At 42.0% G+C, this 24748-nt stretch overlaps 1 protein-coding gene across 3 annotated transcripts in view; it reads left to right on the top strand.

Annotated features, from left to right (window-relative positions):
- The first annotated feature begins 7179 nt into the window (after positions 1-7179).
- PTPN3 (protein tyrosine phosphatase non-receptor type 3) overlaps positions 7180-24748 on the top strand; it is a 123110-nt gene continuing 105541 nt past the window's right edge. Inside the window, exon 1 of one of the 3 annotated variants that reach the window (XM_035317782.1) lies at positions 7180-7338. The gene's annotated coding sequence lies outside the window, so the exon portion shown is untranslated. Of the gene's footprint in view, positions 7339-11422; positions 11503-13695; positions 13715-24748 lie in introns of those variants that run through there. The other 2 variants (XM_035317783.1, XM_035317784.1) reach the window with 2 other exon arrangements.

Below are 24748 nucleotides of genomic sequence, written 5' to 3'. Positions count from 1 at the left end.
GAGAGCAGAATTATAAATCTGTGAGTGATTCTAACACTGATATTTCCCAATTTGTGGTTGCACATCTCTGCAAGCCGCATGTTCTGTTTTAATGCTTCTATTCTATGTGTGCAATCCAAGGAATGACAATAGCCCTCACAGAGTTTCAGACCACGATAAGTCAGGTTAAGTATGAAAGGCATGTAAGGCCAGATACAATGTGGGTTTTCAGAAAGATTAGAGAGAGTGGGACTTGGACTAAATTTAAAACTCCTGCATTATAACCCGTAGTGTTTGCATGGCAGCTAACCAGACTGCCTGACTTTGATAACGCTGTCTCTATGTACCTTGATTTGCACTCCTGCAGTCACTCATATCTGCACGAGCAGGGCTGTGAAACCACAACTCTGGAAATAGATGAACCTAATTAGAACCCAGAAGCATGGCACATCGATCCTATTTGTGTTCAAGGGCACGCTTCCAGGAAATACATCCCGAGCGGACAGAGGTGCCTCCCTGGAGCACCTGGGGCTGAGATGTGAGACTTAGCAGGTATCTGCGTACGTAGCACTTCCCACCGCTGGCATCGGCATCTCTCTGCTGAATATGTTGACTAAGCATTCTCGATTCAGCATGTTGGCAGTTTTCCAGCATGACATGAGCTGGAAAATGTCTCCTATGGACTCTACGGAAACAGCCCAAAAGCTGCATGTGGGAGTCCTGGTATTACTCCAGAGGTGGGGATCTGGCAGTTCAGTGCTACAACATCCAGCTTTTAAGTCCTTTCACACAGACTGCTTTTTGTGTGTGTCACAACTTACAGAACCAGACAGTCATGTCAGAAAAATACAAGGTATCTTTGGATGGCTCATAGCAAGAAAACCTCTCCAGCTGCTTTATACCTTCAAATACCCAGAGTACAACTCTTCATAATTGCTGAAAGCTTATAGCTAAACTGAGAACTTCTCCTTCCAAAACAGGACTCATTAATATTTTCAGTGTATGGATTTTTATAATACCAGTCTGGAAATCAATTAATGTAGACAAGCTCTTGCCTTCTGATCCCCAGACTCTAGACCTAATTCTTTAGGGTTTCTCCCCTCGGGTACATGATAACCCTGTGTGCTGCTGGACTGGAATGTGCTGAGTAGGAAAATGCTGAGGCATTTGCACATTTCATTAACAACCTCTTAAAAGAAATATAGTTATGTGATTTTTTTCCCTTTCCATTACTTGCGATGTTCCGAAAGAAGCTGCTCTATTACTAATCTCCTGAAACATATGGTTTCCTTGTCGGGGATGGAGAGTGAGTGGGAAGAGGGAGATGATTTTTTTTCCATTTCTGAGAACATTAATGAACACTGCTGTATGATAACACAGGCAAAGGAAGGCTATTTGTGCTGTTTATGTAGGATGCCAAATAACACAGAAACTCTCATGTCATTAGTTGGTCTATAAGCCATCTGTTGGAAGTTGCTTTTGGTTTTCATGATGGTCACAACAGCATTGCCAGCAATGCAGCAAGAACAAAATAGCAAGTGTAGATTTGTTTTGCTTTTGTTTTTCTAAAGAAAGCCTTATTATAGTAGATGTGTGTGTAACAGCAAATTAGGAGACTGATTCAACTCCTCTTAAATGGAATGATTTGATGGGAAATCAAGCAGCAGCAAAGCACAGTGATCTGATGGCACCCAAGTTAGGTTTGGCATATTTTGCCATGTAAATCAGAATGTTAAAATAAGATTTATTTATTTTATTTTATTTTATTTTATTTTTTCTCTAGGGGACACATCAAGTCTCCTCATTAAGGCTTGTTGGTTGTCTGCTAAATTCAGAGCAGCATTTCCCAAGGAATTAGGAAAGGGGCATGTGTTAAGTTTAAAGACATTTTTCCAGGGTGAATACACATGAATCAGGAAACCAAATAAAGAGAAGGGAATTATTCAATACAGGAGAACAAGGACAAAGAATTGCAGCTTACAATGTTCTGATTTCACTTAAATATCAGGCTTTTCAAAAGAGTGTAAACAGTGCTCTTTTACTTTGGTCTGCAGCACAGTGTCTATTCCAAAGCTCGCATACTTGTCCCTCCCTTTAAAGCTGAGCTCGTACTTCACATTAAAACTGACACGACTAGTCCAAAATTAAAATGGACAGCCAGATCAACTACATTCCCCACCTACATCATGCAAATCGATCCACCAGAATGACGAGAAAAGTGCCCAACACTCCCTAAAGGCTCTATCCCGTATCTTTCAAACTTCAATTAAAGCAGTTTTCTGCAATGTTCCATCTCCAATTCAAATGATACAGAACCTAAAATGGGCTCCTGCTGTACTTTAGGGAGTGGTAATTTTGAAAGAAACAAAATACCTTTTACAGAAAATTAGCATAGGGCTACACTGTTTCTCTGGTGCAGCTGTATATATAAACTATATTCGTTTACATAAGAGCCATTTAAATATGCTTTTCATGATTAATTGCTAAATGTAAAACATTTGCAAATTTTAGACAAAGCAAAAATTATCTGACACTTCTGTCCTATGAATTGCATTTTTTTAAGATTAAAAATATATAACCCGAAGTAGGGAAATACTGTTATAGGTGAATGCAAGAAAAATACATGGGTTACAGCAATGCCTCCATCATTCAGAATAATTACATATTACAGGTAACAGGAAATCACAGAGAGGCCGTAAGATGGAGTAAAGGAATAGCAAGCCAAAAAGATAATTCGAGATGTACACTTCTCAGTGACAGAAAGGCTAATGCTCATGTAAATACATATTTGTCATACTACTGATCAGATAAAGAGGAGATAAAAATGATCACTTACTTTTTTGTATGTGCACACCCAAGAGAAATTTCCCAGCAATATATTTTAATCTGCAATGTTCTGCTTAAAGTTGAGTTGATTGTACTTTCACTGTTTCCCTTAGACATACATTTCTTCACAGTCTGGAACATTTTCACTGTTTAGGACTAAGTGAAACATAGTAGGTACACCCCCAGTGTCTGTATTTTCACGTACTCTTCTGTTTGTTCAGCCAATATTTCATGATGCATATTTCATGAATCAGCACACAACATGACTTGCTTCATATGTGCCTGTAAGCTAATGTGGGCACATTTGACAGTCTCAGCTGAAGTGAGGGAGCAGGATAACATCCACAAAGACCTGACAAGCACGTAAATTACTTTGGCCAGACTAGTTACTGTCTAATTGCTGAGCAATGCTCCCTGCCTATGTGTATACTGCTAGTCTGTATTGTCTCAAGCTGGCGTTTTGCGATTGTGGGAACTTACCTTAAGTCACTTAGGTTTTTTTTTGGAAAGTTTCCTGTTGGTGTATGCTTGGAAAAGATTGAGACTTCAAAAGGTATCTCCTAAAGTTGAGATAAGAACAGCTGCTAGAACCTGAGTGCCTCTGTGACCGGACTGAAGCTTAACCTGTGCATGCATATTGCAGATGTATCTATAAGGCAGATATGACTGTAATGTCCAGAACTTGTATTGCCTAACATTTTCCTTAAAATGACCCCATTTCAGTCACAGCTACTCCAGAGTAATTTGGGATGAAGTTTCCCATCATGAGATTCTGCCTTAGGCTGAACAGAGTTCAAGCAAACATAAGCCACAGCCTTTTCCAGGAAAAGACTTAGAATAAAGAATTATTATCTAAAACCAAGCAACCCCCTCTTCATAAGTATCTATTGAGAGGCTTTAGCATGCCCATGATTCTGACAGCAAGGACTCTTGATCTTAGATGCTGATCTAAAGGAAATTCCCTAAAATTTGGCTGATTAGCTTCTGCAAATCTGTATCTATATGTACGTATGTATGCTTGTAAACATATATATATATTTACTCTGGAGAGGCTTGCTGGGCTTGGCAACACAAGCCTAAAGCACTTTGCCCCCACAGGCCATGCAAACAATGGACATGGGTTGAAAGAGGCCTCAGGCAGTCTATTTTTTTTTCTACTTGGCTCTAATAAAGGTTCAGACCTTAGATATAGGATATTTGCTTAAGCTGCACCTAAAACATGATGTGAAATAGGTTCTCCCATTTGCCCACCTAGCTTGTTTTATATCTAGTAAGACTTTTTCTAACATGCAGTTGTAATCTGCTTTGCTGTGAATGAAGCTGCTTGCACTACATCTCAATCCCAGTGGTCATGGAGAATACTGTACCAGTGCCCTGCTCATGTGCTGCAGATAACTGAAGACAGGTATCTTGTTTTCCTGGGCCCATCCCTAGCCTGTCCAGATCTTTAACTTTTCTTCACTAGCCTTCTTTTCTAAATCACTTACTCTTATTTCTTCCCCTTTAGGTTGTCCAAAATTGGATACTACATGTAGCAGAATCATTTTATACCTCTCTTAAAACATGCTCTGGGATTCACCTCCACCTAAGTCACGCCCTAGCAGTGATCAGGACTGTTTTCCTGCTCTACTTTCCCTAGCTACTGACACTGAGAAAAGAAGGCCAGTGTAAGCTGTGAAATGAGGCCGTGGTTTCATGAACTCTCTAACCCAGCTATGCTGCTCAGCCTTCTCTTCTGCCTCAGCTTTTTATTGTGCTACACCTTTTTCCTCACATCACTACAAATGCAGGTGCAGCCATGTGGTGAACCTAACTGGAGAACTTGAATCAAAAGTAACACTACCCACAATGTTTTGCCTTACCGAGTTTTCATCAGCATGAGGTCCCTGGCCCCATTCAGCGGGTAGCTGCACAACTTCTGTTGCCACAGCACGTCTGGGAGATGCTGCTAAGTCACTGCAGCAGGACTTTGTCCCTTGGATCTGTGACTCAGCCCATTCCTTCCAGGAGTAAACTGAATAGAGATGCAGGTTCTGTTTTTTCCTTTAAAGAAGCATTCAGAGAATAAACACATGCAGGAACAGTGATTTTTAAAACCGTCTCCTAGGTATCTTCAGTGGGATGCTCAGCAGAAAGAGTAGCCATCCAGTTCGTAGGTGTTAACACGTGCAGCGAAGGCAGCTGTTGAGACATGCAGTGAATGGGAGATGATCCTGAAAAAAACAGTGCTTATGTAATTACAGAAAATAATGGCTCTGCCATGAGAGGTGAAGTTAATAGACAACCTTTATCTTAGGCAGTTATTAGGGACATGGTTTAGTGGGTGATAGTGATGGTAGGGGGTGGTTGGACCAGATGACCTTGGAGGGCTTTTCCAACCATTCTCTGATTCTATGATTTTCATGGAATTAGAAATTTTTCCACGTTTTTTGATTGCGTGCTAGGAGAAAGAACTACAGGTAATGGATTTGTATTAAATCTAATTTAGCACTTTTTTAACAACAGAGGATGCACAGGAACATTCACATACAAATGTGTTCTTGAAAGTGACACTTTGTTCTTAGGTGACATCACATGTGGTGGTAGAGATCATCAGCTGTTGGGACTAACTCGTTATCGCTCCTACAGCAACCTGTGTGCAGAAGTCACCACTTCTGCATTCCTTCTTCTCGTCTCTGCTCTTAATATGTATAGGACTCTCTGCCTTTCCATACCACTGGGAAATTTGGGAATGTGCTTTCTAAGAACAGTTTTATTATACCTGTAAGTAATTGTGTGTAATAGAAAGCTGTTGTTTGATCCCATTAAACCTGTGGGCGATGCTCTTACTCACTGGTAGGCCTGACTGTACTTGATACCACAGGTAGCAGTTTTAACATACAGGGAGACTGCGATCACTGACTTTCTTCAAGGTACAGCAGTGTAATTTCTGATGTTGCAATGAAGTAGCTGTCTAGCTGTACAGTGTTAGTGCTACTGAAAGCACAGGTATTTTATAAGTAGTTCAAATGCCTAAGACATTTCATCTCTAAAATTAATCATGACCTAACTATGATTAATCAGAATGTATTGGCTATCATGCCACTAAATTAATGCTCTTAGATTTACATGGGACTGTTTGGAGAGCGAGATGCAGTAACCTTTATTACGGAGAGCAGCAGCCTGGCCCTTGCCCACGTGTTTGCTGCATTTATCTGTTAAATTGAACATTTTACTGCATTCCCCCTAAAGGAAGAGGTGATGACTACTGTTTACAAAGTACTTTGCCTGTTTGCAAAATGCAAAGTATCAGTTTAAAGGAAGTTTAACTTCCTTCCACGGCATGCAAAGTGTCAGAGGGCTCCAGCCCTCCATGGCAGACTGAGGTTCTGCTGGAAACACGTTGACCCGATGGGCTGATCCCGGATGGCAATGACAGGGCTTCTTTGCAAACACTGCCATTTTTGAGTTGAATATTTGCAACCTAAAGGGATGTCAGGGAGTTAACAAATGAACTTACTGCTGCTTAGGGTCCTGTTCTCCTGCCTTCACTTCACTGGGGAGTTCTACCTTCAAGTTGCTTCATCCAAACTGGCCAGCAAAGCGGTGTAAGGGGAATCACAGAATCACCGAGTGGCCGAGGTTGGCAGGGACCTCTGAAGATCATTGAGTCCAACCCCCCTGCCGAGCAGGATCACCTAGAGCACACCGTGCAGGACGGCATCCAGGCGGGTTTTGGGTATCTCCAGAGAAGGAGACCCCACAGCCTCTCTGGGCAGCCTGTCCCAGTGCTCTGTCACCTCACAGTAGAGAAGTGCCCCCTCATATTGAACTGGAGCCTTCTGTGCTTCCGTTTGTGCCCGTTGCCTCTCATCCTGTCACTGGGCACATCTTAGCAGAGACCGGCTCCATCCCCTCGACGCCCTCCCCTCAGACATTTACACACATTGATGAGGTCTCCCCGGCTGGCTAGATGGGCAGCGCAGAGCCAGCAGATTGCAACAGCTGCTTGCATTTTGGAAAGCCACACCTCCATCGCAGGCGAATGTATACCCTTGGAAGGGAAGTTCTGGGATTTGGAACAGTACAGGGATGTACAGGGGCAGTCAGGTATGGTTTCCTCTGGCACACCGCTGGTTTTCTCTGGTGCTGCCTCTTGCGCAGAGCACCCTGCAGGTGCGTTAACAGCGAGGGCCGTGGCCACACGCACCCTGGGGACAGTCCCGCTGTGTCTCGTCACTTTACCCCAGCCGTGCCACGCGGCCAGGGGCGAGCGCCTGGAAGTTTCCCCAAGCCTCTTCCCCAGACGAGCAGCACCCAGGGCCGCTGGGGCTGCCTGCTCCCGCTAGGCGGCGGCAGCGGGCGGCCGCCCCGGCCCCTGCGGGCCCCTCCGGGCCCCGCTCCGCCCCGCTCCGCCCCGCTCAGGAGCCGGTGGTGGCGGCGGTGGCGGCGGTGGCGGCGGCGGAGGCTCGGTGCCGGGCTCTCCGCACCTGCTCGCCTGGCCTCGGGGGCCTGTCCGGCGGCCTTCGGCGCCCCCTCAGCGAGCCGGGCGGCGGCAGGCGGCAGGTACCGGGCGGGGCGGGCGGAAGGCGGGCAGCGGGGAGGGCTGGCTGGCGCCGCCGGGGCGCCTCCGGCAGGGCAGGGCAGGGCAGGCGGGCGCTGTCCCCTCCTGCCTGCTTCGGGCTTCCCCGGCCCCTCCGAGGGCCGGCAGGGGCTCGGCGGCAGCTCCCGGAGCTGCCCTGCCCTGCCCTGCCCTGCCCTGCCCGGGGGTTGGCGGCGGGGAGCCCCTGCCCGGGGCGTGCTGCGGGTGCTGGGCTCGGGAGCCGGCTGCGCTGCTCCTCGCCGTGCAAAGCAGCCGCTTCGGGTTTTTTTCCTTCTTTATTTTTATTTTTATTTTTCTTTGCGAGGTGTTACTGCCCCAACACCCGTGCGACGGGGACCGGGACAAAGCGGTGGCTTCGCTGGCACAGTGCGGGGAGTGCTGCTCGGCCAGCCGAGCGCGGCTTGCTGGGAGCAGGTATCGGGGCGGTACCGACTCGGGGTGCTCTCGGGGAGAAAAGTTGCCTGCAAGTAACTTAATCTCTTTGCGGACAGTAACTGCGCCTTTGCACCAGCTCTGGAGCGGAGCTGCGCTCGGGGAAAAGAAAAAAAAAATAATCCGGCACCGATCTGTAGAAGCAGCAAATGATCCTTCTTACCTGGGAGGTTTTGATCCCGAAGGGAACCGTTAGAGGAAAGGTTTGCTTAATCTCCGTATCTGGAAGAACTCGCTACCGAAACACAAATACTGAATTTTTTATGTAGCTGACATCCTCTGGCGCTGTCGTGTGGCAAGAAGGGCTTGATGGGCAGGTGGCAAGCACTATCGGATGCGTCTCTGCTTTTTAGTTCATGAAAAAGAAACTCAGTGCTCTGAGTATGTCTAAACACGCTTAACAGGAGCTCAATTGAAGAAACAAGTGGCTTGGATAAGATTAATTTTGTTTCATAGAGCACTGGAATATTGCTGGCAACAGTTTCCTGGAGAAACCCTTAACACTTCTCTCTATATCTCTATCTATATCTCTATCGCTATATCTCTCCCTGCGATATAGCTCGCGTTTATTACGTGCCCTTTATCACCTTCTGTATGCATTCTGAGACTGGGTTCATGGTTTCAGAATTGAAATTTTGGGTAATATCACAGTGACTTGTTATACTTTACAGTGATTACAGTTTGCCCCTAAGCCTCCATAATACTTTTAGTGCAAATTAAGACTGGCATAAGGTTACAGTTATTTGTAATTTTATAGCATATCCAGGAAACTTCTTGTATTATCAGTCTGTTCTGTTGGTGTGTCAGTAACGATGCTTGCTGCTAAAGACAGTAACAAAACAGCTAGTGTGGTGGTAACACCACCTTCCATGTGTTCGTTACTTGCCACGTGGTAAATCTTGTTTTCAAGCACTCCAGTGATCTGAAACAGCAGCTAATTTCTGAAGATCTTGGGTTGTTTTTCTTAATAATCAATACTGTAGGAGAAACAGTTGTCTGTACGTTTCTAAGCTATGACCTACTTTCCGTATTGATGGGTAAATAGCTTTGCACAGACACTAAAGGAGTAACCTTACGTAGGCACAGCACTGAAAGGGCTGTGTACGGAAACCGTGAATGTTAAATACTGCAGGGTGGACCAGATGCAGGTATGGTGAGCAGCTCTTCTGTCATTCTGTGCGTTCACAAATGACGTTTGCTATGCTGGCATAGACACGTAGGACTATTTATTCGTTACATATCAAGCAGTTAAAAGGAAATAGAACATTAACGGGTGAGGAGGACCCAGTATATGCAGTTATCAGCCTTACTATTTGAAGTGCCTGTTGTGAGTATTGTAGGAACCTTGCAGCATGTTTTCTGCAATGAAGAAAATTCTGTGAGCTTCACAGATGAGAACTGGGCAGGAGCATATGGTCATCTACTGAAAGGTTTGCACTGAAGTGGAAAAGTAAGATAGTACAACTTTCAGTTACTTGCACAGAACTACAGCCTCTAGTATGCTACGCTATACTTTAATGCAGCATGTTAGTTGGTGTTATTTTGTAGTAGGGGTTCCTCTTTATGCTGCTACTCGCAGGCTGCCAGCAGATACATGTATGTTTCGCTCCACTGCGTTAAGTGCATTGGGTCAGCCGATAAAAGGAGCTTCGGCACAACAGCTATGAGCACTAGAGCATCCGGTTTGCAGGTGCCTGACTTGTGACGAAAAATCTGTAGCGCTGGAGTGTTGGCCAGTGATGGGTGCATTGGCTGCCTTGGGCTAGAGCATGGAACATTTCTCATCTGGGTAGGAAGCCACCTGAATTAATCAACAGATAATTCTGAACTGGGGTTGTGTCTTAAGCCCACAGGAAAGGCAGGGCTTAGGCAGCCTAATCCAAGCTACATGGAAGTGTCAGCATCAGCCAGAAACACTGCCTGCAGTTTTGTTTTGGATTTGGATGCTTTTCATTAGCTATGGTGTTTTGTCTTATCAAGGCCTAAAAAAATCAGAAGGTGTGTATGGTCTTACCTCATGACAAGTGGGAATTAATGAGAGGTAGGTTAATGTTTTCTGTTGAGGTGTTTGCTGAGGGGAAGGAGCAGGCGCAGAGGCATTGGAGTGGAGTAACAGATGTGCTGCAAGTTTCATCCTGACTTATCTTGAGATAATTTAATCTCCCCATACCCTAAGATACTGTTGGCTTCATATCAGCATGTACTGAACCTTACAGGGAGTTCTTACTTCTATTATTAGCGTTGTAATATGAAACTCAGTCATGTGTCCTGTATAGGACTTTGTATTCCATTTCTTTCTTCCCTCCTTTCATATCCTTGCACACAAAGTATTTCACAAAACGATAGGAAATCAGACAGCAGATGAAACATCCTCCAATAGCTCGCTTTATGAAGCTTTCTGGTTTTAATTTTACTTTCTCCCTGTTGGCAAACTGCATTCAAAATCTTGGAAGAGTCATCTCCATGAGGAAAATGGGGGTGCTTCTTTACCTAATCCAGTGGCTTGAGCTGTGTTGAAGCCTGGTCACGCATATATGCTAGTTCTTATGTTTTAGATTTCTGAACATTGCAAATGAGTAATAGAAACACAGGGTTCCTATCTGCTGGACCAGGGAGATTGAAGAGAAAGTTAAAACCCATACTTAGCATTGGTGAGGCCACACCTGGAGTACGGTGTCCAGTTCTGGGCCCCCAGTACAACAGAGATATGGACATGTTGGAGAGAGGGCCACAAGACGTAGGGCCACAGAGCTGTTAAAAGGACTGGAGCACCTCTCCTATGATGAAAGGTTGAGAGAGCTGGGACCATTTAGCCTCTAAAAGAGGAGGTTTGGAGGGAATCTCCTCAATGTCTATAAACACCTGAAGGGAGGATACGATGAAGGTGGAACCGTGCTATTTTCAGTGGTGCCCACCCACAGGACAAGAGGCAACCGGCACAAACTGGGATGCAGGAGGTTCCCTCTGAACATGAGGAAGCACTCTACTGTGCAGGTGTTGGAGCACTGGCGCAGGTTGCCCAGAGAGATGGTGGAGTCTCTTCCTCAGAGATGTTCAGAAGCCACCTGGATGTGGTCCTGGTCAACTGGCTCTAGGTGGCCCTGCTTGAGGAAGGGCATTGGAACAGATGACCTCTAGAGGTCCCTGCCAACCTCAGCCATTCTGCAATTCTCTGTGATGCTGCAAGCCCTCAGTGCACTGCTGAGCTTCTGTTCATCCTGTGTGTGTCCCACATGCTTTTGACTTACAAGTTTAAGAAGTCTAAGCAAAATCTGAGTTCTGGGCATATATTTGGAATGGAAGTTCTCCATTTGGCACTCCTCAGTGAGACATGAGGTATTTTTAAAGCATTCTGGAAGAAAAGTTGGAAATGAGGTGGATAGTCTCTCTGCTGTTCATCATTCTGACAGGTCTTCAGGCTTTCGCTAGTGCATGTCCGTAGTTCTAGGACATTCTTTGTTCGTGCATGGCCTTGCTATCTTGTATCTTCATGCTTCATGTCTGGTAGTAACATCCTCATTTTATCAAATACAGTCCTGTAAAAGTGTCATCACCGTTGGTATAGCAGGAGAGGACTGAATGAGGAGTGCAGTGGATCTCTGCAGTCTGCAGGTCCCTAGTCTGAAGCCAGCACGTTATCCTATCCTGTTTGAAATGAAGATCAGAAGGACTGGGCTGATCTGGCAATTCCTGTGACTAGATTCCCCCTGTTCCCATTCTTCAAATCTCTCTTCAATAGGAAGATTAAGGAACAGTAGACAAGTAATGGAGTTTTACAGGCCACAAGAAACAACAAAACTTGTGTGCGGTGCAGATACACATTAATTCCCCATGTTGACTATAATTATCTCCCTCTCTTGGTAAATTTAGGTTTCATACAAGTACTTAAAATAGCATATTTTAAAGAGAGAGAGTGTCCCAGGCTGTGAGGTATGACTAAAAGCCCTGCTGAGGAAACTTTTTCAGAACCTGGAATTTGGAGGAGCTCTTCAAGCTAAATGGTTATCACCAGTTTTCTAGTAGAAGGAATTTGGGACAGTTTGAAAGGTGTTGCTTTGCCAAAAGAATGACAGGTATTATTCCTTAAATCAAAGAGTAGAAATACAGCCAAAGTAGTATGTCATAGGTCTGCTTGTGTGGATCGATTAAATGTGTTTCAAGGGGTAATGTAGTTTACTGTTGACACAGCCACCTACTTTCTATCATCTTTATCAACAGTCAGCTTTTATCGTCATAATTTAACTTGGTGGTCAGTGCATTATAAAGCTGGATAGATAATCATTCTTAATCAATACTATTTGGTATTATGATAGTAAGCCCAGCTCTCTCAGCCTCAGAAGGATCTCGTTAATTCATGTCTGTGCATGTGTTATCAAAGTGGGCAGAAAATTGTACAAGAGCTTTCAAGGTTTTTCATGGAAGTGAAAACAAAATTAGTATGGTAAGTTTTCTGCAAGACAAAATTGGATATACGGGAAGTGATTCTAACTCGGCTCTTCTATTTTTGTGTAATGTGAAACGATGTTCTCTTCCTCTGAGTTCACAAACTTTCAAACGAGCTAAAATGATTTATTTTTGAAATGGTTTGGTGGACAAATATATGTTTCATTCTTGCTTTTTTTGTTTGTTTTCTGAAAGACAAGTGGTAAAATTGGTGTAAAATTATAAAATACTTCAACCTTCGTAGTTGGCAAATGCAGTTCCAATGGTTTGGTAGCAGCTTTAATTTTAGTGATTGTGCCAGAAGCTAGCAGTAGTTACTAGTACTAACCAAGGCTGGATACCTCAATGATGTTATCAAGCAAAACATGCCATGTGCACAAAGTAAAGCTACTTTTTTGTTTGTTTGTTTGTTTATTATCAAGGAACAAAAGCCTCCTTTTTAAGTCTCTTATTTGTTATTTGCACTATTAACCAGGAGATTTCTTTTTAATCTAAACAAGACTTTTGTAAAAGAGCAGCTATAGGTAACTGAAATCCAAGAGCAAAGTATTTCAGTATGAAGTCGCACAATGTCTTGTTTGCCCTTTGAAGTATCCGAGTGGTTACGATTTGCCATCTCATTCACTATTTCCCGCTGCCTTCTCCCTCCGCCCCCAGGCGAGGTCTCAGCCCTGTGTGTGGTTCTGTTTAAAGCAAGCGGGTGGTGACACCCAAGAGCAATGAGTAACCACGGCTATTTCCCTGGCAAGCTATGGGATGCAGTTACACTCTGTGGAATTACGTACTTTATGAATCAAAGCTGGGAGTGTGAGCTGTGACTTGCATTTGTACCGTAGCAGTTGTGCTGCTTTGCCTGCAGTTGTGAATATGGATCCTGTCCTTCGATCCTGGGCATCTCCCAGGGCTTAGTGCTAATTGTTCAAAAGCCTGATCTCTAGGGTTTGCTTTTTAATTTATTTTTTCCTTTTTTAAGCTTAATGTTTTTATCCCATGTCTTGGATAAATGCATGGTTGGCTTCTATTTCAACCTCTGCGTAAGTGTAAAATGTTTTCCCTATTTTTTTTTTGACATTTTTGCATGTTATAGATGGAAAAATCCTCACTTCTTGACCTCAAATGGTACAAGTAGAGGTACAACTTTTGAAGGCAAATTTGGATGTGTACCTGAAGTTAAGCCCTTGCAAGGATATATATATATATTTTGATTGCTGGAATTGCATCAGTGCTATAGCGGTTTGTCTGGAAAAGGATATTTTCTTGCACATGTTGCTAATGTTCTAAATAGTACATTCAAAATCTCCACTCTTGTCGATAAAGCAGGTTGTACTTTGGTCAAGTTGAAGATCAGCTAGCACATGCTAAAGTACAGGTTGCCTTATCACCACGTTATTATTTCCGAACGTGTTAGTCCATATTTGCTTTAGGAAAGAAAGGAGTCTTTGCAGCAGCCCAGTGAGCACAAGTCGTCTTGGTTGGCTTTTGTATTCTTGTTTATGGGATAGGACGGTTTCTAGTTTTTACACATAATTCTACATGTATGTGCACAAGGGAAGCTATATCACAGCACCTCTGACGCTTGTTAATTTTTTTTTGGCTAACACTTTGTCTTGTGGATTGACTCCATAGTTATGGTATGGGTAAACTTTTATCGTCTTCCTGGTTTCTTATTTGTGAGTCTGGAGGGTCAGTGGATTTTGCTAATTATCAGGAGACCCTTGGGCTTTTGGGAGATTGAGTTCTCAAACTCTGATAGTTTGCTCTTTCATGTGGGGGTCTCTAGACTACTGTTGTTTCATTTTGATTTCCGCTCTTGGTTATTATTAACTCAATATTAAATCTAGATTCTCTCGGTTTTTCCATCAAGTGATGTGATGATTAGAACCGTCCTTCTGTCAACGTGAGTGTTGTGTTAAGCCCTGCTGGAATTTAACCTGTTTTGCACATTGCCACCTATAACTATGGATTTCTCAGATACCTGGTAAAAAATATTGTCACAGACTCTGCTTGGTGGAAACTTATTGATCAACTTCAGTTTAAGTAGAGCATAAACCACTTTCAGAATGATCTTGCACGCTATTCAAGATATGTTTGAAAAGAGGTCATGGCTACGTGGAGTCCTTTTATAGAATGACCCTATTTTATTGAGGAACACAAACTTATTTCCCTTCAAAATTTTTCTGTGTACATAATCTGTTGATTATATAATGATAATGTCTGATAATGACATCTGAAAAACATTGCTAAGAATTCACTGACGTGTCAGTTTGACCATCTAGTTAAGAACCTAAACTCTTTTTTCATAGTAGAACAATACAGCTTAAGCTGATCACAGAGGTAGGCATGTTTTTCTTAAGCTTAGTGTTTTTATGTCAAATACAGGATGTGTGTGTAGTTACCTTCTATTTCTACATCTGTATAAATAGTATTTATTACAGTTTATAATTATGGGAGCAGCTGTATGGTGGAGGAAAAAAATCAATACTTTCCATCTTGGTCCAAAAGTGGTAAGTGATTTGATGTCACTGAAATTAAGATTTGTTAACACTGGGCAAGTAAATATTCAGCTGTGAAAATACTTGCGATACTGTACTGTATATTAAATTAACAGAGACTTTTAATAGGACTGGACATAAGGGTATTTTTTTTTTTAATTTGGAGTCACGGTAGAATATTTTCTTTTGGTGTTGTTGCATTGTTTTGTGTTGTTCTTTTTTTTTTTTTTTTTAAAAAAAAAGAAAACTTTAGCAACGGATTCTTCTTGCTTTTAGATCTGTTTGACTTTAGTAACACAGTTGTTCTTTGAAGTAGTTGCCAGAAATTTTCATAAGCTGGGAGCGAGCCTGTGGGACCATGCCAGTCGGGGTGCACTACTGCTGTGGCAAGAGACCAAAAATACACAACAGATCTCAGAAGTCGGCAGTGATACTTGTGTAGCTGTCTTAATTGCAGCTTTGTGTTGATTAAATTTGGTGGATTTTAAGTTTATTCTTTAACTTTGGTGGTGTCTTTTCTATTCATATTGAAAGCGCACACCTGGAAAAAGATACCTATCTGAAGGAAGCTGGCAGTTTGGCACCTGAGAACTGATAGGGCTCCAGGATTATAGGGAACACAGTCAGTTTTTTTTAGTAAGTAGGAGGCGATATAATAGTGTTTAATAATGGAACAGGTTAACACGCAGCCTTCTGACATCGTTTGCCTTCACAATGTGGAGCAAAGGCCTCGCTCCAAATATATTGATTGCAGGCTACTTTTATTAACAGTGGGTGCTTTTATGGAACATTATTATACGATAACACACACACACAGAGCTATTCACAAATGTTCATTTGCATTCTGCAAAGGACCTTTGCTTTGTAGTGAACTACCTCTGCCCTTAATGTAAGGATGGCTGTGTGTTGTGAAATTATCCTTTTGATACCAGCTTCGCCTGTTGTATCAAGCATACAGTGCTTTGAATGCTTTTTTCCCACCATCTCCTTAGAGATTTAGTTCTCTGTCAATATGCTCCATAATGTGAAAGTGAAGCTACACACGTAATTTCTATTTCCCTAAGTAAAGATGAGAGAATTGTTTTTCTTTTCTAGCCAGGTTTTAGAGTGAGTGTTCTGAAAAGTTTCCAGGGATTTCTTGTTTTGTTACCTGAGTGTAGAGCAAAAGTGCTGGAAGCAGCGTTATGGTTTCTCACGGTGTCCTGACCACTGCAACAGATTTCTGCCTCTTTCATGGGGGTAGTTGCTGTGTTGTTTTTTTCTTTTATTAATTGCAAAATTCTTGTGTATTGACATGATGGAAGTGCTGAACTTAACTCTGTTTTATAATGTGAAATTCAAGTTACTTCTTACCGATATGAACAGAACACAATTACCAAGTTATTTAAATCATGGTAAACTGATAAATTCTGTTAATGAAGTGTTAATTTCTATTCAATTGAGTATAATGGCTTCAGGTCTTTTGTTAGCAGCAGTATGCTTAGTTTTACAGTAAAAGTGTCACCTGTTTAGAAAAGGAGTATAGTTTGGCATACGTGACTTTGGAGCAGTCTTAGGTTTTGTGGTAATGCAATGGAACAGGAAGCTAGATATATTCAGAACAGAACAAGCAAAAAGGTAGTTTGTCACTAGAATAAGTTGCTGTTGCTTATATTGAATTCTTGATTCTGAATTCATAAGCAATACAAATAATAATAATAATAAAAAAATCCTCTTGGAGCAAAACAATTGCTGAGCAGGAAATGCATAGGAAATGAATCTTACTCATATTGTGATACTTATTTTTTTAGATTATGAATGAGGAATCCTGACTCCTTTGTAAAAGGAATTTTTATGGATAAAACCCATCAGCATCTGATGGGATTAATGAATGAATTGAGGGCTTAATAAATGAGCCTTTAGAATCTAATAAAGACAAGTCTAAGGTTAGCTCTATCATCAGGTATGCTGAAGAACAAGAGGTTTTGTTACTGCTATCAGTTACAAACTCTGTTACTTGTTAACTAGTGCGTGCTCCAGTGTTTGACTTGCTTAGAATAGTGTCATGTTTTATGCTAGGGTCATCTGTGTGTTTTTGTTCATTTGTTTTTGTTTTTCTAATTACCAAGGACATCTTACTCAGTATAAGAAAGCTTGTTTAAAATTTCTCTTTTGGGTGTTGAAGAAAGCAGCTCAAGACAGATACAAGCTGTGTTAACCTGGTGTGGAAAAGAGAAGTTGGTGTGTTTCTTGGAGTATACCAAGTGTCCAATATTACAGCTTTTAACACCTCTGTTACCAAAGGCAGAATAGCTCTTTTGTGTCACCTGTCTTTCCCTTCCAACTTTTGCAAGCAGAAAACATTAACTTAAATGCCAAACTTGGTTTCATCCCATTTCGTCATTTAGCCAAACTTGCCTCTAAACCCAAGCCAACGTGCATGTCCTAAAGACTTTCTGTGCACAAGCAGTTGCTGGCCAACCAACTTTGCAACCATGTGGTCTGCGGTCAGAGGCAGGGCTGAACTTCTGTCACAGGAAATAAAAAAGCTAGTTTTACTGGATTGCTCAGATAGTGGCTGCAAGGCGGCCCAGCAGGTAAGGTTGGATGGCATGATGAGCCTAACTTTATTGGTCTCTGCCTTTCCGTCCACTGAGGTTCCTTTGGGCAGTTGATGTCCAGTGAGTAAGCGAGGTGAAAGCTTCAGTTTCTTCAGTACTTTTAATTTTTCATGTGCTGTCAGGTGACCCCAAACAGCGTTGGATCAAATGAATTTTCAACTCCGGAATCTATTTGGTTGTCTGTAGAGCATGCTGGTTGGTTCATCTCTACTCTGTTCATCTCTGGGTCTGTTGGTTAGTTTCAACGTTTTATTAACAACAAAAACAAAAAAGTATATATCGTAAAGATATTAAGTTATAGGCTATATGAAACACTGATGTATAGAAGAGGCTGACGGGTTAGTGCCTGCCCTAAGGGAAGGGCTGCCCTCTGGGACTCGGCAGGTTTATATACAGTTGTGCCACGGGGTAACAAGGGAGCAAGTCCTTGACTTCAACCACTACTTCCGTTTCATCTCTTCACATCCTTTAACTAAAGGCTGGGCAAGAAAAGCGGTGCTGAAATGTATGTGGAACTTGAAGACTTGGGGTGTGGGACCAGAAGAGAGGAAGAGTTCAGGTTTGGAATCATGGCAGCCTAGGATAGTAAGAAAAGACTTGTTGTTGCATTGTACACAGACCAACTGGTTCCCATTGCATTCAGACGCGTGTCTGTTCAGGATCTACCATCTACGTTCTGTCACGTGCTAGCTTGGTTTGTGAGGATGGATTGCTTTTGTCTTTCAATTTTTTGTTCTGTTTGTAGAAGTGAAGACCTGTTAGCTTGTTCCCAGCTGTTAGGAGAGACTAAAAACAAGTCTTGTATGTCACGGCATGTATAGTATAGCATTTGTATGTTAACACTTCCTGTGTATGCCATGAGGTGAGTTTGTGATTCTGCTAACTTCGGAACTTTTCCTTAATATACATATGAAATAAGACATTTATGAAATGCATGCATTCTAAACTATAGTTACTTGGAGTAAGCATTCTGTAGACATTAACTTCTAATACCTGTCTGTGCCAGCCGTGTTGCTAATGCTAAGACGTGATACTTGTCCAGTTTTGGGTAATTCCTGCAGTACAGAGGTTTCACGGTTTCACAGTCCTCTCTTCAAACTTAGCCTATGCTATCAGATAATATGATGTACTAGGGTAGTGTGTTGAAATTTAAGGGTGAAATTCTTAGTGAACTAAACTACTTACTGACTGGATATAAGACAAAAAAAAAAAATCTTTGCCTTGAACTACTAAACAGTGGCATAAGTTGCCTGCACAAGCAGTAGATTCTCTCTTGTAGTGGAAATACTCAAGATTTGACTTGGTAGGACTTTGGAAAACTTAAAATCCTACTTTCAAGAACCATTGGACCAGATGGTCCCTGTAGATCCCTTCCAAACTAGACGGTTTTGTGATTCTGTAGTCTAGGTCATGTGTAGCCATGTTTTTTTCTAACATATTGGTGGCAGCTTAATACTATGAAGATAGTATCAATCTTATTAATAGCATGCACTTTGTTCTGCTGAAAATAAATGGGGGAAATAAATTAATCCACCAGCACAAACCTTTACAGCTACTCAGTGGTACTTTTAAGGGAGCTGACGTTATTTTTCTGCATTAGAGAAGCCGCTGTAGTACTGATACTCTGTTGTTCTGATTTATATGAGAGCAGCGTCCAGAATGAGGAAAGAGCTCTCAGGCTGCCTCTCAAAGGATTTTGCCTGATACAAAACATGCTATTAAAGCAATGTTTAAAAATGTTTATTTCAAATATAATCAGTAAACATTGATTAGCCCTACTGAAAGCTCATTTTTTTTTGCTTTGCTATTGGCTTTATGAAAATGGAGAATGCCTGAATGAAGAGGATTTTATGGCAGAATGTATATTTGTTACAGAACAAACTGAGCATGTTAGGACAAAGTTATGAATGGTGGGAAAATGTGTACTTTTAAGACCCTTTGAAGTGAACAAATTCTGTTTTATGTGTGTTTGGCTTTCCAACCTACTGTTTTCAAAATGGCTGGTGTTAGTGGTTTGTCTTCCTGCAGCAAGGCGTTTTGGTTTCGTCCCAGCAGCTCACTGCAGAAATCATTCAACAGTCAAAGTATACTTCTGACTTTCCCTGGAAGAGTATGCTGGCTGGGCTTTCAAATTTTGCCAAGGAAATTCTGCTCAGGAAGTGGCTCAGGAAATACTCCTAAGATCTGTGTTAGCGTGGTGATGTCTTTGCATATAATAAATGAAATGTGTGTAGTACATCAGAAAACACGAAAATTAAGACCCGGCTTTAAGAATGGAACTTAGGTGTCTCTTACTGGATGTAACAAGTCCTGTAGGCTGCTTTATGGGAAAATGTACTTTAATATTCAGTAATCTTACGTGCTCTTTTGTCACATACTTGCATGTGAAATTAAATGTAGGGACTGCTTGGCTTGGTTATGATTTGGGTTGAGCTTAGATAGCAACTTTTGGGTACTGCTTGGAATTCTTAACTTTGCAACCAAAACCTAGTACAAGTATATGGGTATACTTTATAACCCTGTTTTATAATGACTCCTTGTCACTTACCCCTGAGTTTTGCTGTTGTTTTTCCCTTACCGGTGTGTTTTGCTCTTTTTCTTTTTTCTTTTCCTTTTTTTTTTTTAAAGGGAAACTGTGACAGTTACCCCAGCTAGTAAAAAAGCTTTTCAGTAGGGAAGAAACAGTTACAAGGTCAGCATTCCTCGGATGTGAAAGCCTTCTATTTTTTTGTCTCCTATAGTTTTGCTGTTGACTTGTTTTTCCTTGTTTAAGATCTTTCTCATCAGCCATACCTTTTTTTTTTTTTTTTTTTTTTCCTGGCACCTAACCACTTTAGGACCTGTTATTTAATTTGGGAGTAAGGTGTTTCCATTGTGTTTGCTGGTGAGAAGAGATGTTCAACGGAGATGTTTCCTCCTCTTTCCTGACTTGTTAGCATAATTGCAGCCACTGCAGCCTGTGTTCAAGCAGACAGCACTGCTTCAGGCGCTGGCACGCTGGCACCTTTCTGCATTGATAGCTGGATTTATAATTAACGACTGTTTGCACAACTACAAATAGAGTAATTTAGGTGACAGCTTCCTGTGGTGAGGAAGAAAGGAAGAAAAAGATCCTCAAACGGGCTAACCCCGCAATAAAGTTGCCTGATTGAAATGCCTGCTATTGCCAAGTAGTCCTTTCTCCACAGGCAGGGAATGTGCAGGATTTGTCGGGCTCGTCCTTGGCAATAAGAGGCCGGCTTCCTCAGAGAGTACTTGCCCTGGTGTTCAGCAGTATGGGGCAGCCAGATCCTCCATGGCATGCCTCACTTACACCTTCAATGTTAAAGCTGATCTTCTGGGGGAGCTGGCAGCGCGAGGAGGTTGGTGGTGCTGGAAGCAAAGGGTGCTTGCAGAGGTTTGCCTTGCCCAAGCAGTTATCAGAGGAAAGAGACCAGCTGCAAGTGACCTTTTTCCAAACTTCAGAACAGGTGATTTGCCAAGAAAAATAGGCAGTTCTCTATTTTTATCGCTCTTAAGTAATTGTCACCTTCAGGTGAGGTATTAGTTTACTGTAATATAACAAAAATATTTTTTTATCTTTTCTTCCTGTCAGTGTTTAGCTTTCAGTTTTATTCCAAAAGATACAAAGCTTGTTTGGTTGTAAACATTTTGTATCCTTTCTGTACTGCGTTTGTTGTAGGAGGTATATTTTGATACTGAATTCCTTACACTTGGTAACAGTAGAGTTGAAGAGGAGGGATCTGGAATAAACTTAACAGCTTGTGGCTGGGCTCCTGAGTTAACCTCATAAAGGTGCCACAGCCTCATAGGAACTTCTTACTTCAGCTGTTTTGATACCCTGTTCTTTGCCTTCAGAACACTTGTCTGTTACTATTAAACTAATATCCTTTCTGTCAGAAGCAAGTTGCAGTATGACTCCTGATTGAAACCTACTCAAGTAAGAATGCACTTATTTATTTATTCATTTATTTCTTACAAGCTCAGTAGGTAAGCTTGTAAGCTTTCTTGCTTACAAGCAAGTAATGTAATGTTTTCACAGTATTGTCAGCTTTTTAGTAGTTAGTATTGGTCACTGGGCATTCCTTTCATGGCAGGAAGAAGGTAGCTTGATAAACTGTTACGCGTTGAAATGAGTGGAAGCTTAGGGTGGAAGAAAGTAATTAGTATGGTATAAGATGATGGTTGTGATTATGCTCCTGGATGGAGCTACCATCTCTGCTCTTCTGAGCTTTCCATTTCCTTCTCTTTCTGGGGATGGTAATAAGGTGGATTTGGGGAATTGGTCTGGAAGTGTTAGAAGTGAATGCTGACAAACTTTTATACTTCATCAGGTCAAACCTTTGTCTGTTTGGAAAACAATAAGCTAAGATCTCTTTTAAATATAGTAGTGTGTTTGGTACAGAAGGTAGTGCCCATGTCTGGTCACTGTGAGTCAGCTGTATGTACACTACATATTTGAGTAGTGTTGTAGAAAAAGATGACAAATTGAGCCATAAGAGTGCCAAATAATTGAACGAGATGCACCCAAGCCCTTACCAAACTGCAGATAATACTGTTTGACTAAGACTCAAAGGCAGCACTGTCGAGGAAACAAATTCAGGCTCAGCATGAAATCATACTGTTGAATGTTTCTGAAGGGAAGCCCACAGAAAATGCCTAAACTTCAAAGGATACTTGAAAAACAAAACAACAAAACTGTTGGCATTTCACAGTAAGCGGTCTGTGTCAAAAAAAAAAAAAAACAAACCACACACTTTTTTCTAGTGTTGTTACTAAGAATTTGTACAAATGAAAACATCACTCATCCTAAATCTTTTTTTTTTTTTTTTTTCCTTTCTCTCTTTCCTGGCTGTGTTCTTCTAGCTCATTAGGTACAAACTTTCTTCATTGTGTTAAAGATGCAAGGTAACTCCTTTCCACTGTCTTACCTAATTTCTTCCTCTTCTAGTCTCTACCTTGATATTGTACTTTTGTTGCTGTTTACTTCGTTCCAATCCATCCCCTTATGCTTTTGTTCATCCAGTACTTGGTTTCATGCCTGGTCTCCTGCTTATTCTGCTTGAAACTCCCTATTCTCCTCAGCACCTGTGCTAATCATTGATTCAATTGACCTTATCAGTTCTGGTGTACTTTTTCATTTGAACATTCCCTGATACAATGCTTTTAAGACTTCAGGAAGGAGAAGCTTTTTTTTTAATTATTATTATTTTTATTTTTATTCCTTTTTTAAAAAAAGGAATGCAATAAGATTCAAACCAGGAGGCATTCTCCTTGTGTTTCCTCCTGAAGGTTTTGGACTGCATTTTAGCCAGTGTTGTATCGTGAAGTTCACCCAGACCTCCCTTTCATATTGCTGATGTGCATCTCTGGCTGCTTTTCCTTTGCAGATGCTGGCCAGGCAGCCAGCCCGTGACCGCATTCAGTCCCCAACAAAACTGTTATACCATTTACTCTATCTAGTCTTTCCCATGGTGTTATGTTTAAAGGATTCCTGCTCTTGACACGTTGCTTCGAAAGGGGGAATGTAAGCTATTGCATGAAATTACCCTGGATGAAGGTTGGACACCTTACATATCAATTTCAGTGAAATTTGGGCTAGATTTGACAGTTAATCCCTATTACTTGGTAAAGCTGACTATTTTTTCTAGTTTTTGCAAGGGACAAAGTTCTTTAGGTGAAATTTCTAGGGTTTATTAATAGTAGGAAAGCGTGTATGGCCAAGGCCAGAGTTTGTACTTTGGTTCCAAAGATCAGATGCGGGTTGAGTGCATTCATCATGTGTAAATATTGATGGCACATTCAGAAAGTTCTTGTGGGCAAGCCGATCACTTACATGGTCGTGACAAGGTACATTTTGCACTAGGAAAGCAATTAAGGTTAAATAAACAAAGCTGAGTATTTTTATAGAGGTGTAATCTAGGGTAGACAGTCTGGAATAGGGGTCGTTAACTCTGTTACTGATCTTAGCATAAGCTTAAATACTAGGAACCTGTATAAAGTTTTAGCTAATAGCTTGTAAAATAAAGTAGCTAATCTGCTTTATTCGGTTATTGAGGCAAAATGAGTTTGACAGCATTGTTTGAAGAATTGATTTCAAATTAACTTCTCCTTTAAAGCTCTCATGCCAGGCAGCTCTTTTCAGAGAAATGGGCTTTGGCATTGATTTGCCATAGCAATTGCTTTTGGTTGCTTGACTAGAACCAGGAGGAGTAGTGTGTTTTCAAGTAGTTCTTGTTTTCATGCCTTTCCTTAAAATGTGCTTCTGGTGTATTGCAGGGTTGTAAGGAAACACTAATGAGAGAGCGTTGGTAATTCTGGATTTGTGTGCTGTTTCTCAGCCCAGCCGTGCTGTGATTGTAGCCCTGACCTGATAAGGTGCTGCAGTCAACTCCCTCTTCATCTCTCCCAGCCCGTCCATTCCACATTTTGAGGAGTTTGCCTATTGCCAGGCATTATTTACCATCACTGCCATGCAAAAGTACCTAATGGTGGGGCAACCGCCGGAGAGAGACTGGATCTCAGCCCCGTGTAAGCAAGCTCTCCTTTTTTGCTCCTGTTTCAGCATAAAGCAGCAAAGTTGGCCCGGTGTCTGCATTCCTCTGTAATCAGTTGCCACAGCATGCTAAGGTTGCTTTGAGGGAAGCAGATAAATATTCTACCTGCCAGCCAGGGACATAAAAGCCCAAATAGGAAGGACTGGGGAATGTAAGATCTACTTGGCAAAATCTGGTGTTCGTGTGTGTGTGTGTTTGGAAATGCCTGGCATCATCTCACGTGTTAACTGATTTGGAAGCTGAAGTTGGAGGCTAGTTTGTTTGTTTTTTAAACTCTGGAAAAATAGCAGCAGTTGATATGTAGTGGATGATATGGATGCGTTCTAAAATAAGGAGGTGACTTAATTCTGTAAATTAAACAAGACTTGCTGTGCGTGGCAGCCTTAACAAGCTCATAAAGACAAGGTTCAGGAGACTTGCAGTGCTTCAGATAGCAACAGGAAGCTTCGTTACAAATGCTGTGTGGTTGGGTAGCTGCGCTGAAAACGAACAAGGACAACAAAAACACAAGTGGGCTTGAATTACTTGTGAATGCACTGTATGTCAGTGTGATAGCCGAATACAAACAGGCCTGAAACAACAGAGTACTCCACTGGGGAGCAAGCAGATCCTTACAGAGTCAGCTCTTCCCGCAGCCACGCTCTGCCTTATCCGGACTCCAGCCAGCAGCACCACACGTGCAGAGCTTGCACAGCTCAGAGAAGTAAGCCTGTCGGTCTGGTAGCCTCACAGCAGAAGGTTGCACACACGATAGCTTTACAGAAGGGCGCTCTCCATGCAAGACCCCAGGATCTGTTCCCTGCCCTGTCCTCCCAGGTGCTACCTGGGCAGAGCTGC

Source organism: Oxyura jamaicensis, chromosome 2 (assembly GCF_011077185.1).
Source record: "Oxyura jamaicensis isolate SHBP4307 breed ruddy duck chromosome 2, BPBGC_Ojam_1.0, whole genome shotgun sequence".
Classification (NCBI taxonomy): Eukaryota; Metazoa; Chordata; class Aves; order Anseriformes; family Anatidae; genus Oxyura; species Oxyura jamaicensis.
This window is presented reverse-complemented; position numbering and strand designations above follow the sequence as displayed.